This window comes from Dipteris shenzhenensis, chromosome 8, assembly GCF_047967505.1.
Source record: "Dipteris shenzhenensis isolate YYH24624 ecotype China chromosome 8, Dip_SZ_1.0, whole genome shotgun sequence".
Lineage (NCBI taxonomy): Eukaryota > Viridiplantae > Streptophyta > Polypodiopsida > Gleicheniales > Dipteridaceae > Dipteris > Dipteris shenzhenensis.
The window spans coordinates 18,581,116-18,597,550 of NC_141603.1; positions in this window are offsets into that span (position 1 = coordinate 18,581,116).

Here is a 16,435-nt window from a genome sequence, read left to right on the forward strand (position 1 = left end):
GTGGCCATCGGGTCCCATTTGCATGGTCAAGAACAAACATTTCCTTGTTTTTGTACGGATGCATGGGAAAAAACATGGAAATGTTCATTCTTGACCATGCAAATGGGAACCAATGGCCGTGATACTTTGCATGGGACTTGAAATAACCTAGTTTGAGGCCCATGCAAAGTATCATGGCCATTGTGTCTCATTTGCATGCCTAGAAGACCTTCAAGGCCATTTTTTGTACGATTGTAGAGGATGCATGGGAAAAAACATGAAAAAGTTCACCCTTGACCATGCAAATGGGACCCGATGGCCATGAGCCTTTGCATAGGCCTTAAACACACTTAGTTTGAGGCCTGTACAAAGTATCATGGCCATCCAACATCATTTTACCCATTTGTATGGTCGCTCATGCATCACACACTTATAAAAACAAGGGATTGGGATTTACTTGGCTATGATGCTTTGCAAGGGCCTTAAACGTAATTATTTTAAGGCCCATGCAAAGTATCATAGCCATCCAACATCATTTGCCCCATTTGCAAAGCCCACCTCCTTGTTTTTTGACGCTCATGCATGATGCACTTATAAAAACAACGGATTGGGCTTTGCAAATGGAAAAAATGATGTAAGATGGCTATGATACTTTTCGCAATCCTTGACCATACTTAGTTCAAGGCCTCAATAAAGTATCATAGCTATACAACATCATTTGCCCCATTTGCAAACCCCAACCCTTTGTGCAGTATTAACACCGATGCGCACCCTAAAAGAAGGCATCATGATAATCCAAATGGCAAAACACCTTGCTAGAATATTTGCACCATCACTATGTAAAGTCTTGTCAAGTTTGGTCCCATTATGACCATTGGTGCCCATAAATAACGTTTTAGATTCGCTTAAGGTGCGATTAAAAAATAGGACAACCATATCCGAAGGCCCCCTGGGTCCCAAAATGACATTGACTCAACTTTGATTATCACTTTTACAACTTTCTCATGAACTTTAACTGAATCAGACACATAGATAATTAAAAAAATAAATGTTTGTAGAGATAATTTAAAGAAAAAACATAATCTAAATTTTGACTTTTTTTTTGACATTGTTAAGACCCAAAAAACACGTGCTTCCCTATTATGTGTTGCTTTTTGCCCTCTTCCATCCATCATCCCTCACTCTCTCTCCCCTTCAGACTCTACAACCACCTCCCCCCCACTTCTTACGTCAAAGGCACTGCGGGCAGGAATGAGAAAGCCAGGACACCCTTTTAAGAAGCTGCATTTCAAGTTCTAGGTATGGATCTTCCTATTTTTCCTCCTCCTTTCAAAGCTTGTTCTGTGGGCTTTTTTCCTATTTTCTACATACAATAGGGAAGAGGGGGAGGGGTAGAGGCATAGGGAAGAGACGGGCTTGGGATTAAAAACGAAATTCCCTCCCTCTCCCCTTCCAAGCTCTTTTCTCTCCCCTCCCTTTCCTCCCTCTTTCCCCTTCCTCTCCCCCCCTTTCCTCCCCTCTCTCCCTTTTCTTTCCCTCTCTCCCCTTTCCTCCCTCTTTCCCCTTCCTCTCTTCCCCTTTCTTCTCTCTCCCCTTTCCTCCCTTTCCTCTCTTTCTCTACGTCTCCCCTTTCCTTCTCGATCCCCTTTCCTCCCTTCCCTCTCTTCCCTCCCTTCTCCCCCCCCCCTTTCCTTCTCTCCCCCCTTTCCTCCCTTACCTCTTATGTTGAATGATGTGTTTAAGCTTACTTTTGTTACAAGAGAGAACCACCTCATAGCTGGCACTTTACATTTCAAGGTGGTCATAGATGAATCTGGCATCTAAGAGTTTTTCCAGTTCATCATAAACCATGGTGCCATATTTTGGATTTGTTCGATAAGGTCCACATACCTTAGGGTGGGCACCTTCCCTTATAGGTGTCGTATGTACTGCCACTTCTGGTGAAATTCCTTTCATTTCCTTGTATGACCATGCTAGGCAGTCTCGTATTCCATTAGGAGTGCTTTGAGCTTGGTTTCATTTTCATGTGTAAGCTGTTCCCAATGAAAACCAAATTTTCTTTCTCCCCTTCAAGGGCGAGGTTTATTGTTCAAGTTTTTCCCAGTTCCTCATAGATTGGAGTCTTTCCAATGCTATTGGTTTCTTGAACTTTAGATTCTCTTAGTGGTCTTGGCATTGCTATGGGGACATTACCACTTGTGTAGTTCTTGAAGTACTCCAGCACTTCTCGAAGATCAGCCTTTGATGGTGTTGAACTAGCCTGACATGTGCTATGGGTACTGGGTGGCATAGTATCATTAACCAATTTTTGAGGCTCTTGGGGACTTTCTTTTTCAGTAGTCTTTTGATCAAGCTTCATCCGCACATGTGGCTTATACTTTTGAAACTTCTTACATTGGGAATTGTGGGGTAACTTTTCCATTGGCAAAGTATTCCCAAGTAAGGGTTTATTTGCTGTGCATACTCCTTCAAGTCCATCAGGGGACCATTCAAGAGGAGGTGGCTCAGACTTTGAGGGAGCTAGCTTGGCAAGATACAATTCAACGATCCTAGTTTGCACTCATTTGAATTCATTGAAGTGTTCGGCCTTGGCTTTGCGACGGTGATATCCTCCTTCAGCTTTCTTGCGGGATCTTATGTTGTTATTCAACTTCGGAGTTTCAACTTTGGGAAGCTCGACTGCCATTAGGGCATGCAAACATTGTCAAAGACTTGATCTTCAAATAAAACATTCTCAGCCTCAGTTTCAAGGTCCCATGGAAAATTTGAGTCTTTATTGGTATTGGTACCTTCTTCAGGTTCATTATTCCATTCGAGGTCAACCATAAAAGAAGATAGGGTCTAGTGAATGGTAGTTGTCAATGGTTGCCAATTCTTGTATCCAATTATTGACATTGCTTTGTGTATCGCCCACTATGGCATGCTATTGCAGGGGAGCTGATTTTCTTGAGATCGGCGTTGAAGAGGTTTCATCCAATGCTCTAGGCACAATTGGTTTGCTCTTGTCCCCACATTGACACTAACTGTGGTGTTGCAATTTTGGATTGTCAGTCTATTAGTTCCCCAATCATGGAGGACTGATGCTTCACGCAACGGGCATGCAACCAAGGACGCCCCAGCAAGATTTGATAGGATTTCTTGGGGAGATACAAGATTGTGAATTGAAGGGAAAAGTGGACTCTTGCGACTTTTGTTGACATGCCATTCACTATTCCCAAGGGTTTCACCCATGAATCATCGGCAAGGTGTATGTTGAACTTAGCCTTTTGCATTGGTGGGAGACCCCATTCATCATAGAGCTCCTTGGATAGGATATTTACACCTGCTCCACCATCCACTATGGCTTGGACTTCATCATATGCCTTGTGGATCAAAGGCATAGTAATGTTGCGTATGTCATCTCTCTCACCCATCCGCACAGGGATATCTTCTATGTCTTCAATAGGTGGAGGGGGATTTGCGAGTTCAATCCAGCCTTTGAAACTCTCCTAGAGATTGGGACAATTTCGTAATAGGATTCCAATGGGAATTGACACAGGGCAACTTAGAATGCTAGAGAGTGTGGCTCCTTCAATTGTTGGCATGGTGATACATTATGTTGCAGGTTCTGTTGGTTGGAACAGAGGCTCGAGTACAGTATCAATACTTGGTGGGGCCAAGTCAGAGATTGGATCTTGTGCTTGCTTCTCAGCCTCAGATTGAGCTTGTTCCTTTTGTACCCATTGTTGAAGGGCCTAAAATCGAGTCTTCTCCACTTCTGCATCCGGGTATGGAGCTTCTTTTATTTGAGGCTCGAGAGCTGATGTGGATGAGCTTGACTGCTCATTGCTTGGCAGAGGTAGAGGCGCTTGTGCTTTCTTTTGAAGAAGTCGTCTTGATTGAATTGGAATATTATGGTCCTTGGTGGCCTCTTTTTGCTAGCATGTAATTACATTCACAAGTTGTGATATTATGTTTGCCGGCCCTAGACTTTGATGGTCCGCCCCAATAATGCCGATTGGGACGTCAGGCTTAGCCTCAATTTGTTGTGGGACCTTATTTTTCATGGGACAGTCCGTACAGGCATGGCCTATGCCACAATCTCTGCAGAGTGGTTGGAAAGTAGTGGGGTTACCACGATGAGGGCACTCTGCGATCCGATGATTCTCTCCACAACCGTAGCTTGATTGGTGCTCGATATATGTTGGGTCGAACTTGATTCGCATAGAATGGTATTAAACCTTCTGCGCCTTCCACATAGTACACTAGGTACTCAGCTTCATACTCGAATAGCGAATCCACTTCCTCGGCTTGAAGTTGTTGTATTGGAACTGCCAGAGGAGCTGGATTTGGCGCTCTTGGATATGGTCGTGGATTTGGATTCCTGAGTAATTGCAGGACTTGTGTCTAGATGGGAACAAGATTGAACAAGATTCAGCCTCGGAGCAAGGGGCGCTTGTGCAAATGTCGATTGCCTGTACATTGGTATGGGTGCCGGTTGGTATTGTTGAGGTAGAGGCGGGTTGTTGCCCATGTTGAAGATGCAACTATTTTCATCATGGCCACCGACTACGCAAATATGGCACCACAACCTTGGCGGTGGATTTGCTTGTGCAGTGATCCTGGCTCTTAGGACTGGGCATTCTTTTGCTATATGATTGGTGATGCAGTGTGGGCACCATACATTTTCTCGCCATGGATAAGTCTGAGGTGGCGGCTGAGACATGTGAAGCTTTTGTTCCATTGCCTGAATCATTTCTTCTTTAGCTTCATGGTCATGGCCTCTAGGCGATCTTCATTAGACGTTTCGGTAGTGCACTTGGATTTTTCCTTTTTAGAGCGCTTATCTCGTGCACTGGCTCTTCCATCATCACTACTATTGTTAGAGTCGGTCATGCCATCCTTGATGTCAATGGTTGTCGCATGAGCATCACTGAATGTTTCGTAATTGCTAATCTTTTTCATGTCTTTGTGGATGTTCTTCCTTAGGCCTGCAATGAACTAGGCCATGAGGTACTTAGCATTGGGGCGTGGGTCACATTTGGCAATTAAGCATTTCATCTTGCCTAGGTATGTGCGTACATCTTCTCGGCGACCTTATTCGAGCTTGCTTAGTTGGAGAGTGAGATCATCTTGTAGTCTCTTCGTTTGAAAGCATCTCTTGAATTCTATTTGTAGCAGATCCCATGTGGCTCTTTCTTCCACTAGGAGGTCAAGGTACCATTCTTAGGCTTCATCAGTTAAGGTAATGGGGAACCAGGCAACCTTGGTTTCATTGGATTGATCTCCACACGCTCGGCATGCGGCATCAAAATGCTAGAGGAATCGGACTAGATCGCCCCTACAATTGTATTTGGGAAGTTCAAGTTTGCCTAGGGGGCGGCTGCCTTGATTGTTATTATTGTTTCCAAAATTGTTGCGAGGGTTAAAGAAATTGTTCCCCTCCTCTTCGAGTTCAAGATCCCCATCATCGTGATGGTGCCCAGCCATGTCATGTTGTGGAGGAGTCAAAGGGATTTCCTAAATTTCAGGGGTGGAATCAAGGTAGAGGGTTGTCGGAGGCATTGGCCGGAGCATAGTTGCATGCAAATTTGGCGAGTGTACTTGTCGGATGCGTTGGTCGGAGCGTAGTTGCATGCAGATTTGGTGAGAGGTGGAACGGGTGTTTGTTCCGCAAGTGCGGGTATTAATGTATTTGTGTTAGGGGGGTTAAAGATGCGTTAGTGTTGTAGGGACCGTCATGTTAATCATGTGCCTAGGATTGTCCCATGTGTATAGGGAAATGTGCCGGTGTGCAGACGGATCATCAATCGGACGTCATGGTGAAAATTTATGAGCGAATTAGTGCAAAAAGAGCCCCACACGGGGGCACAAATTAAAGAGTGCTAAGGATGCCAAAATGGTGTGCAATGGGTTGGGAAAATGCCTTGTAGCGTGGTGTTTTTGTGTGTGAAACCGTGGTTCAATTTGGCTGCCAAATGGGTGAGTAACGAAGGGTTAAAGTACGGGTAAAATGTGGCCTTTTTGTGTGTTGGGGGGGGTGTCTCTTGGTCAAAGGTTTGGTGTGAATGGGCTTTAAGTCTAACTGAGGGAACTGGACTAGGGTAGTTCCAGTTAGTTTAACTAGCCTATTACCCTAATGATCTAGTTACTTTAACTGAACAGTTATGCCAATTGGAGTTAGAGTAACTTCCAGTTATAGTGACTAGTAGTTAGTGTAACCTAATTTAACCTAAATTGACTGTGATTACCACTAACCAAATAATAGTCCACCTAACCTAATAGCAGTTGCAATGGAGGCCATACCATCACGGGACAGGGCCTACCAATAAAACTCAAACCCTGCTATTGGGGGCATTTCCCCCTACCCCCAAGATTGGGGGCACTGCCCCCAAACCCCCGAGGAGTATGGTGTTCCTTCTACCATCTCCTAACCATCAAACAGTCACCATGAGACCTCATCTAGTGTAAAAACTAGGATCCTACCAGTGTCTGGTGCTCACACCATGGCTTCTTCTTATAATGGGGGCCTTAAAAAAGGGCACTATGGAACATTGGTGGTTACATATGAGAGGTGGGCATTGCACAAATACCAACACCCCCTCTCAATGTCCACTTGAAGGTGAACTAGGTTCTTAGCCCAATGCTAAGATCATGAAGATGCTGAATAAGATGTTCCTTCCCCAGAACTTTGGTGAAGATGTCAATACTCTAGATCAATGATCTCATCCTAGATCAGCTCTTGTACATAGTGAAACTGAATCTTGATGTGCTTTGTATGAGCATGAAAGACAGGGTTCTTAGAGATGGCCATGCAACTTTGGTTATCGCACCTTAGTGATGTAGGCTCTCTCAAAAAAACTGCTATGTCTGCCAAGATCTTTCGAAGCCAAACTGCCTCGCATGCAGCAAAACAAGCTACCTTGTACTTTGCTTCTGTAGAAGAGAGGGCCGCTATGGGTTGCTTCTTGCTTACCCAAGAACAAATTCCAGATCCAAGTAAGAAGCAATATCCAGAAATTGACATTCTGGAGTCAATGTCACCTGCCCAATCCAAGTCATAATAGCCAATCAAGGAATCTCCAGATCTATAAGTGATGCCATAGTCAAGAGTTCCTTTGAGGTACTTAAGAACTTGCATGCCTGTGTTCCCAATGGTTCTCTCGGGAATGATTCAAGAACTTGATTAAGACACCACAACTGCAAAACTGATGTCAGGCCTGGTATTGCAAAGAAAAATCAGACCTCCCACCAACCCTTTGTACTCGGGGGGGGGGGGGGGGGGTTCACTTAAAGATGTCTATATCACATGCGTTCAAGGCCTCTTTTATAAAGCCGTTATGTAACCACTTTATGGTAATTTTTGTCACCCCCTTTGTAAATTTCATGAAATTAAAAATTCCCTTTCTGTAAATGTATTCTTTTGAGGAGGACTTTAAAGATATCCTTCTATTAGAGGCAAGTAAAAAATTCACTTCAAGAATCTAGGTAAGAAGCCTTCTTGACAAGGTTTGAAGTCTTCAAAATCCTATTCCCAATCTAGGTCTCATCCTTAAGAAAGTGGTCTAGGTTGTAGCAATGCCTTTAAAATTACTACTAGCAACCATGGACAACCATCCTGGATGAAGTGCCAACCTCCTGCACCTCCAAAATCCATAAGGATGAGAACTTTATAATCTCTCAAATAAGATTGAAGGAAATATATGAGGTTCTTGGCCTAGGTTTGAGATTTAGGCCAAAAATGCCTACTCTCATTGCTTGCACCCATGGATTGCCATCATCGACAATTCTACAATAGGGATACCAAATTTCCTTAAGACTCATTCAAAATGTGTATAGAAAATACCATTGTAGTATAACATAGAGTATCCAAGGTACCCTCCCATTGGATTCGATTTGAAGGGCCATTGAGCTGTTGCAACGTTTCTTGGATCAAGATGGTAGAAAAAGCCCATTATTTTTGTATCTTGCATACTCGGGGTCCAAACTAAGCTCTGAAGAGATTGAAATTTTAGATGGGATATCTAGTAGGTCCTTACAAAGTCCCATCAAGTTTGAAGCCCCAACCCCCCAATACTCCCACAAAAGTTTCCATATCTTTAGGAATAATGTTCAAGCAATCCTTCTAGAGCCTATAGTATCTTGTTTGAGTGTCTAAATACTAAGAGTGAGAGCTTGGAACATCAGTATTTTAGTCCTATATCAGTATAGTGACTCATTTATAGGTCTCTAGTGTCCAATATCTTCATACTACCATAAATGGGTTATTGCCCCAGTGGTTGGGAAGTAGGCTACACTCTTGCCCGAGTGCCTACTTCATAAGAAAACTAATCTCAACTGAGAAAAGTTTTGGAAAAGCCTTTGAAAAAGGCTGAAGACCATATAAAACACTAATATAAATCTAGGTCTCACCCTTAAAGAAATTTTTAGCTTAGGTTGCAATCAAGCCTAAAATTGCTACTTATCATTGCTTGCAACCTTGGAGCATTACAGTGGCTGAGGTATCGACTTCATCCACTCACTAAATTTTGTTAGGATGATCCATTTAGGATAACTCTACATAAAGTTTTAAGAAACTATAAATCTCTACTCTCATCCCATTTCTCACGCACATATTACATTCTTGGCCTAGGTTTTGTACACGCCAAAAATTACTATTATCACTACTAGCACAGTGGATTGCCACTATGGACTCATTCTCCAACAGGGATACCAATGGCCTTAGAGTCATCCAAATCATATACAAATTGGTATACACTCCTATTTTAGTATAAAAACAAAGGATCCAAAGCCTCCTCCCATTTGGATGTGGTTTGAAGGACCATCAAACTACTACATCTCTTGGATCACGATGGCACAAAAAGTCTAATGTTTGTTTATCTTGTAGTTTTGGAATCCAACTAAGCTATGGAGAGATAGAAACTTTTGATGAGTTATCTAGTAGATAATTACAAAGTCTCATCAAGTTTAGAGCAGAAAAGCAAATAGACCAATGTTGGTCTTAAATTTTTTAAACAAGAGTCGAAGATAAAATTGCACCATTATCACTTTAAATAATGTTAAGAGAGACTAGATGGATTTCCCCATCCCTCATGTGAAGAGCATGCAAGAGACTGTTTAGTTGTAACATTCTTACAATGTTGAGCAATTCAATGTTGTCTCAACACTCATGACGTGATGGAACAAAATTTTTTTAATTACCAATGATTAAGGATTGTACATGATTGTACCTACTTGCGTTTTATTTTGCATCCTTTCATTTTGTCAAGTTGAGATGGGATAGTTGGTCCCATCCATGTATCTTCCATGAAACACTCATTGTTGTTTCTTTACATCACATTATAACTATCACAATCCATATGTATCAATGCCATTCGTCACACAGAATGAATGTAGGCTACTTTCAAGTCTCATAAATGCTTGGTTATTAACTATTTAAATGGAAATCAAATAAGAAACGAGTAAGAACCCCATGGAAGAGAAGAGTTGGTTCGATTTTGTAGAAAGAGGAGTTAAGAAAGAATTCACTGATGCATATACTCCTTGGGAAAGTGGAGTCATAGAAACAAATAACTGGCATTCGATTGAGACAACTAGGCACCTCCCTCTTTGAGAGAGTCCACCTCCCTCTTTGAGAGAGTCCAAAGACTTGACCTCAAGAGTGGTCCCATCTAGTCCCATCACCTTGTGGGAATAGGGGCCAAGAGCCAATCCCTTGGCCAAGCATTGGGTGGGTCTTAGGAGAAGAGATAAAAATTACCTATGAAGTCCAAAACAATGTAGCATGCACATTTCTTATGTAGGAACAAAAAAAGCCTATCCCTCTACAGACTAGCACTTATTTTTCATTCTATTTCAATAGAATGCTTATGAGGAGGATTGTTCTTGATCTCACATAAGGGACTACATAGATTGTAGACCATTAAACTTGTACAAATCTATGTGGAATGCCTTATGTAGATTCCATATTATTTCTTAAGGATTCATGATAAAGAGTTAAACGTATATGATGGAGTTTATATAAATCTTTAACAAAGGTTGTGCCTCTATGTGATTGTACAAAAAGAACAATGTTGAAGCTTGGATTATTATATTTTATGACAAGCTATAATGACACTGAAAGACAAATCAATGACCATGTGCCGAAGACTAGAAAAATGAACGACCAAGTTTTGAAGCCTAGTATTTTATAAACGACGTATCTAAGAAACAACACCAAAAGCCAAATAAATGACCAAGTATTAGATCCTTCTAAGATTGATGAACGATACATATAGTTAGATGATATGACCATGTATCGAGCTAATTCAAAAATAATACAAAGGAGCCCTTATAACAACATTGAAAGTCGAGTATTGCAACATAGTGTCGAAATGCAAACTTACTCATCTAACTGCACTTGCAATCAAGTTATATGGCCCTGTGCAGAGAGATAAGAACCATACAAATGCATGGCCCAAAAAATGACTCAAATATTATATGACAAAGAAAGTGATCAACATATTATGCCGAAAGGCCAAATACGACGTCGATGCTACTCAATTGTCATATAATATCTATAATTTGAAAAATTCCAAGTGTTTTATGTCCTTATGAATCTAAAAGAAAAGTAATCTCTAAATGACAAGATCCTAATAGAGCTTAAGTTAATCATAAATAATAAATGTAACACATCATAAATCATGTGTGGTAGCACTCACACAAGAGGAAGCACAATTGCTGAGGCTTTCAAGAATGGTGATAAAAAAGAGTGGACGTGGTGAAAGGATGAGGGAGAGAGACAAGATTGAAGGTAAATTCATCATAGGGCATGAGAAGGGGAGCTTGTCGAAGAGAGGAACTCCTTATAAATTTCAATTGATAGACAAAGGGTAGCCTACGACAAAAAGACCAACAAACCAAGATATAGAATTAAAGGTGACCAATATGTGTTTGAATTTAAGGTACAATGACTGAATAAAAGAAGCTTCTTCATTTGAATTCAATATACAATGACTTAATGCAATAAGCTTCCTCAAAATAACCCTTACCTATATTGCATACCCAAGGAATTTTGTCCTTATATGTTTTCTATATAGGAAAATTTCCTAGACCATTCTCTACATGAGAATTTTTTCGGGGTGGGCCACTAAAAGAGGCATCTCAATGGATCCCACAAAGAATAATGAAAAGTGCATTTGGTGGCATCTTTGAGATGAACCGGTCACTTGGTGATGCAAGTGGTGGCACATGTATCATGGTTTCTGATTTTGACCCTTTTCTATATAGAAAAAAGAGAGGATTTGATAGATTATTTACTAGATAGAAATACAAATATCTAGTAAAAGTCTAGACTAGAGAAAATGAGAGTGTCTCTATATACTTTATCTAGAGAAAATGGGGAAAAAATCTCTATATAGGCTTATGGGAATGTTACTATATAAATAAATTTTCACTAAATGGGAGGAAAAAAACACTATGTAGAGAAGTCCCAAAGAGAATTTTACTATATAGATAGAATTTTACTATATAGAAAGAAAATTACTCTATATAGAGAGTTGGTCCATAGATCGGGAAAACATTCACTATATGTTTTAAAAAATTTCTTATATAGATATTTAGCCAAAAAAATTGAATATAGAGCAAATTAGATTCACATATTCATTTTTTATAAATACAATTTCACTATACATATTAACATAATGAATACAATTTAACTATATATTAATACAATTTTTTAATTTTAATAACAAGCTTCACATGGCTCCCACTTATTTGTGAGTGTAGGAAAATGTGCAACCATCCCTTTCTTTTGCATTTCCTTTAGCACAGCATAGCCTATGTGGCCAAATTGCTCATGCCAAACCCTTCCTGTCTCCAAATCTGAAGTGTTGAAAGTGCAGTGAGCTCATACAAATTGTTTTTCCTAGAACCTATGCCCACAACATTTCCCTTTGCACCTAATATCTGGGCTTCAGATTTTTTGAAGTGAGCTTCCAGATCTTGATCAGTTATTGCAACAATAGAAAGTAGATTTCTTTTGATTTGTGGAACAAAAAGTACATCTCAGATAGCTTCTTAGACTCGCCATTGGCTGCCGCAAGTGAGATGGTACCAGTCCCTTTAAATGCACATTTTGCATCATTCCCAACCATGAAATTTGTGGGTTCTTATAGAAGGCGAAGAGAACTATACCATTCTTTCATACCTGTCATGTTTCAGGTTGCACCGCTATCTAATACCCATGGTGTATTGCTTGGTGAAGATTGAGCCATGGAACACATCTCCTCAATAGCCACAAATAGCTCGAGCTCAACTTCAACATTGTTGACAGTGTCCTTGCCCTTCCATGAAGCTTTCAAGGTCCTGTTTTGTTGGGAATTGTGTGATCAAGAGCTTGCTCTAGCAATCATATGATCATGTGTGTGTGTGTGCATGTGTAACACACTAAGTGCTATGATGTGTCTAGACTATGACATAAGTGATGATGTAATGCAAAGGCCCCCACTTGGGAAGGTGCCTTAGATTTAGGAGTCCTTATGATATAGGGCTGATTGCCTATGGTGTAGGAGACGTGCCTATGATCTAGGCCACCCTCTCTCCCACTCTATAAAAGAGAGGATTTCCTCTCAAACTAATGTAGCATTTTGCACTTAGTTCCCACACTCTCTTCCATGATGTCCATCTTCTCTCCTACTCCCACGTCTGTGGTGGCTAAGATCCATCGGGCTGGTAGCTAATTACAAGTCATCGCAATGTAGTGCGGTTAATTACTAGTCACCAAGCTTGCATGCTCAGTATAGTGGAGTTAATAACCCGCTAATTACCAATTAATTATCAGCTAATTACAAAGACGGTGGTGTCTACAGTTAGTTACACCACCGAGCTTGCATGATCAATAGAGTGCAGTTAATTACCAGCAGAGTCATTGGGCTTGCATGCTCAGCAGAGTGCAATTAATTTACTAGTTAATTACCAAGACAGTGGCGCTTGCTTCATGATTACCAGCCATGTAGTAATTAATTGCCACTGTCGTCGGTGGCGAGGTGGCGGTGGCACCTAAGATTTCAATGGGCTGGTAGTTAATTACCAGCCATCGCGGTGGCCTACATTTAATATGGATCATGATTTTTGGATGGAACTCTCCTTGGATTTTGATTAATTAAGGTAGTAGTCATGATTATTTGGATGGAACATCAGGCCTCAAGGCCTGAGCAAGACCTCTAGCCAGCATTGTGGCTCGAACTTTATGATATATAAGATCCATGGCATTTGGCATTTTGCTACATTGCTCTCATCCACCCCTGCTCAGCACTGTTTTGCCCCTACTCTACTTTGCTCCACACTCCCTCCTCCAACTCTCATCACTCATCTGCTCCCCTACTCCTCTGCTCCACTGCTCACCCACTCATCTTCACCATGCCTATTGTAACTACTACTACCCCTTGATGCAACGTATAAGGTGATTGCGTTGCACTCTATAGGGCTAGAAATGATGGCTCTTTTGGAATCCCTTTGTTCCCTCGGTCGGATTCCCCCCACATATGCATGTCACCAGCTTGGATGGAATGTGCACCTTTGGCCTCTATATGGCTATCCTGAGGCACCAACTCCCTTTAGTAAGAAACCTATCAAAATCTTGAGTATGATATGAATTTAACAATATTCCATGAGTAGAAAGTATTCAAATTAACATGGTTATATTATGCACTAAAAGAGCTTCAAATATGTCTTTACACATTGAAATTTGGGTAATACATGAACAAAGTTACATTAATTTGAAAGGAGAAGGGTTTTCATATTTTATTGTATTTTTGTTTTACCCCCCCTCATCCAAAAGACCCCCCCCCTTGGGCCTCACATATTATGAAAAATATGTACAAATCTTAAAATCTTGCATATTTTTCAAGGTATATAACTTATATTTTATGGGAGGGGGGACATGAAATTTTCATATTTTTCCCTTGTATATTTGAAAATTTCTAAACAAATTAATGCATATTAAATATGGACCTTGTCCTGCCATACCCTAGATTTTGGATGAGGGTAGTAACATATTACATATTGAGTTGGCACCCTAGGATGGCTATGTTGTATGGATTCCCCCTAGACATTGACAAAAAGCTCAGGATTTTCATAGCAGAGTACTCTTGTCTTGTTGGGGGGGCCATAATCTAAGTCCTGGCAATGTGCACGGTCTTTGGCCTCTCCGTCTCCTCCATCGGCTCCCCAACAAATTCGAATGCAACAAGTTGGGCTAGTGGCTTGAATACTGAGTTGTACAAATATCCTGATGCTCACAACCACTGAGAGTAATGGCTAGATGCGATCTTTTTGCCTCTAAGGCTCTCAGTGATCTTTTGGCTTGCTGATGTAATATTTTAGTCTCTAGGGCTCTCAGCAATTGCCGAGTTTTTACAAATGTAATCTCTTTTGTTCAATTTGAGGCTCTCAGTATAAACTGTTGTTAATTCTTATATAAACCACTCAGCAATGGCTGAGTGGTTATGGTCGCTAGATGTAATCTTTTGGCCTCTAAGGCTCTCAACAATTGTTGAGTTTTTATAAATGTAAGATATTATGTTCAATTTTTGCTCTCAGAATAAATTGTTGTTAATTTTTATATAACTTGTTATTGGATGTAGATGTAATCTCTTTTGCTCAATTTTTACTCGATGAATTGTAGTTGATTGTTTGGATGGCACCATAGGGCCTCCAGTCACCGCGATGGCTCGGAATAAATTTTCCCTCATTTAGGATTTACTGCAACAAGGACTAAAATGTACCAATAGAGTAGGACTACATTTTCCTTGGTTTAGGATCAAAATAGCGCTAAAATAGCTCCAACAACCCAGCGTAGTGGTTGCATGGAGATATATCTAGAACTCATCTAGAAAAATACAATTAAACTTTTAGAAAATGCAATTTATGATATGGCCCTTGAGGGATCCCCTCTAGGGGCAAGGGCCATATCGACATGCATTATACAATATCCAAGATGCCATTGGATAGATATGGCATGTCCATGAGATGTTGGTATGGCCCTTGCCCCTAAAGGCGACCCCTTGAGGGCCATATCGTCAATTGCATTTTCCTTGGTTGCATAAGGAAATACATGAATTTTCCTTGGTGCACTAAAATATAACTCCAAGAACCAGTGCGGTGGTTGTCATAGTTCTCCTTCTGTTTGCCAGTGCGGTGGTCATCATAGATCTCCTTCTATAATAAGTAAAAATATGTAACTCCATAACTCCAAGAACCAGCGCGGTGGTCACTCCAAGCCCATCTTGAATTTTCTTGATCTGCATGGGCATGCTGCCCAATGATAGGTGGCAAAGCTACTGCAAAAGGTTGGGTGATGACAGGTGGTCAGGCCAGAGACTGCATTGTGGTGGTGTTCAGAATGATTGATTGCATCTCATTATTATGCCAAGAACCAATGCAATGGTCTCTCTAAGCCAACCTTGAATTTTCATGATCTGCATGGGCGCACTGCCCAGTGATGACAAGTGGCAAAGCTACATGGAAAAAGGCTGCACGGTGATAGGGGATCAGGCTAGAGACTATGCTACAGAATGAGAGGCACGATGTAGTCAGGCCAGAGACTACGTTGCCCAAAGCAGGGCAGAGCTGCCATGTGACAAGCTCTCCGGTGTTCAAAATAAATAGATTGTGTCTCATTATTACACCAGTGTGGCATCATGACATCGGGAAACTTTTTGACAAGAGTGCGGGTTCGCCTAAAATTCAAAATCTCATCCAAGAGCAGATCACGTTGCGACCCCAAAATGGCCCTGAAAATAGTTCCATGATTGGCTACACCCAAGCAAACAATGTTGACCCTATAGGATCCAAAGGCAAGCTGATTGTTTTGAGATTGGAGCAAATCATATAAGGATTCTGATTGCAACTCCTACATGATGGAAACAACACATGTACATGTGATGCCGTGCATCAAAAATTACATCCATGATGTCATCCACACCCTCATGTTGGATAGCAAGGAGACTATCCTGATCTCAGACATCAAGAAAGCTATCCATATGATCCAAGTCTGATTTACATATCTCTCTAGAACTCCCTAAAGCTCACCTAAATCTCTTTGATTGCATGGCCAAGTCAAATGCAAGGATGGGATCATTTGGTAGCTCTTACTCTTCTCATCCTGTATAATGGTTTCATGTTAATAATGTCACTTTGTGCAACATGCATGCAATCACAGACTTCAACACCATTGAGTGACTGACTGATGAATGAGTGTCATTAACATCAAGAATTTAAAAGAAATCTCAGAAAACCTCCCCATAACTTTTCCTTGCTTGTTTGTTTTTTCTTGTTTAATTAATTGCTTTGTCGTGCCTTGTTTTGCTTTGCCTTAATTGATTTCTTGGTATCTCTATCCCCGCTTTATATGCTTTTCCTTCTTCTTCCTACATGCCATCTAGCCCCTTCCTCTACCCCTTTTTCCATCCATCCCCTCCCTTTCTCCCTCTATTCT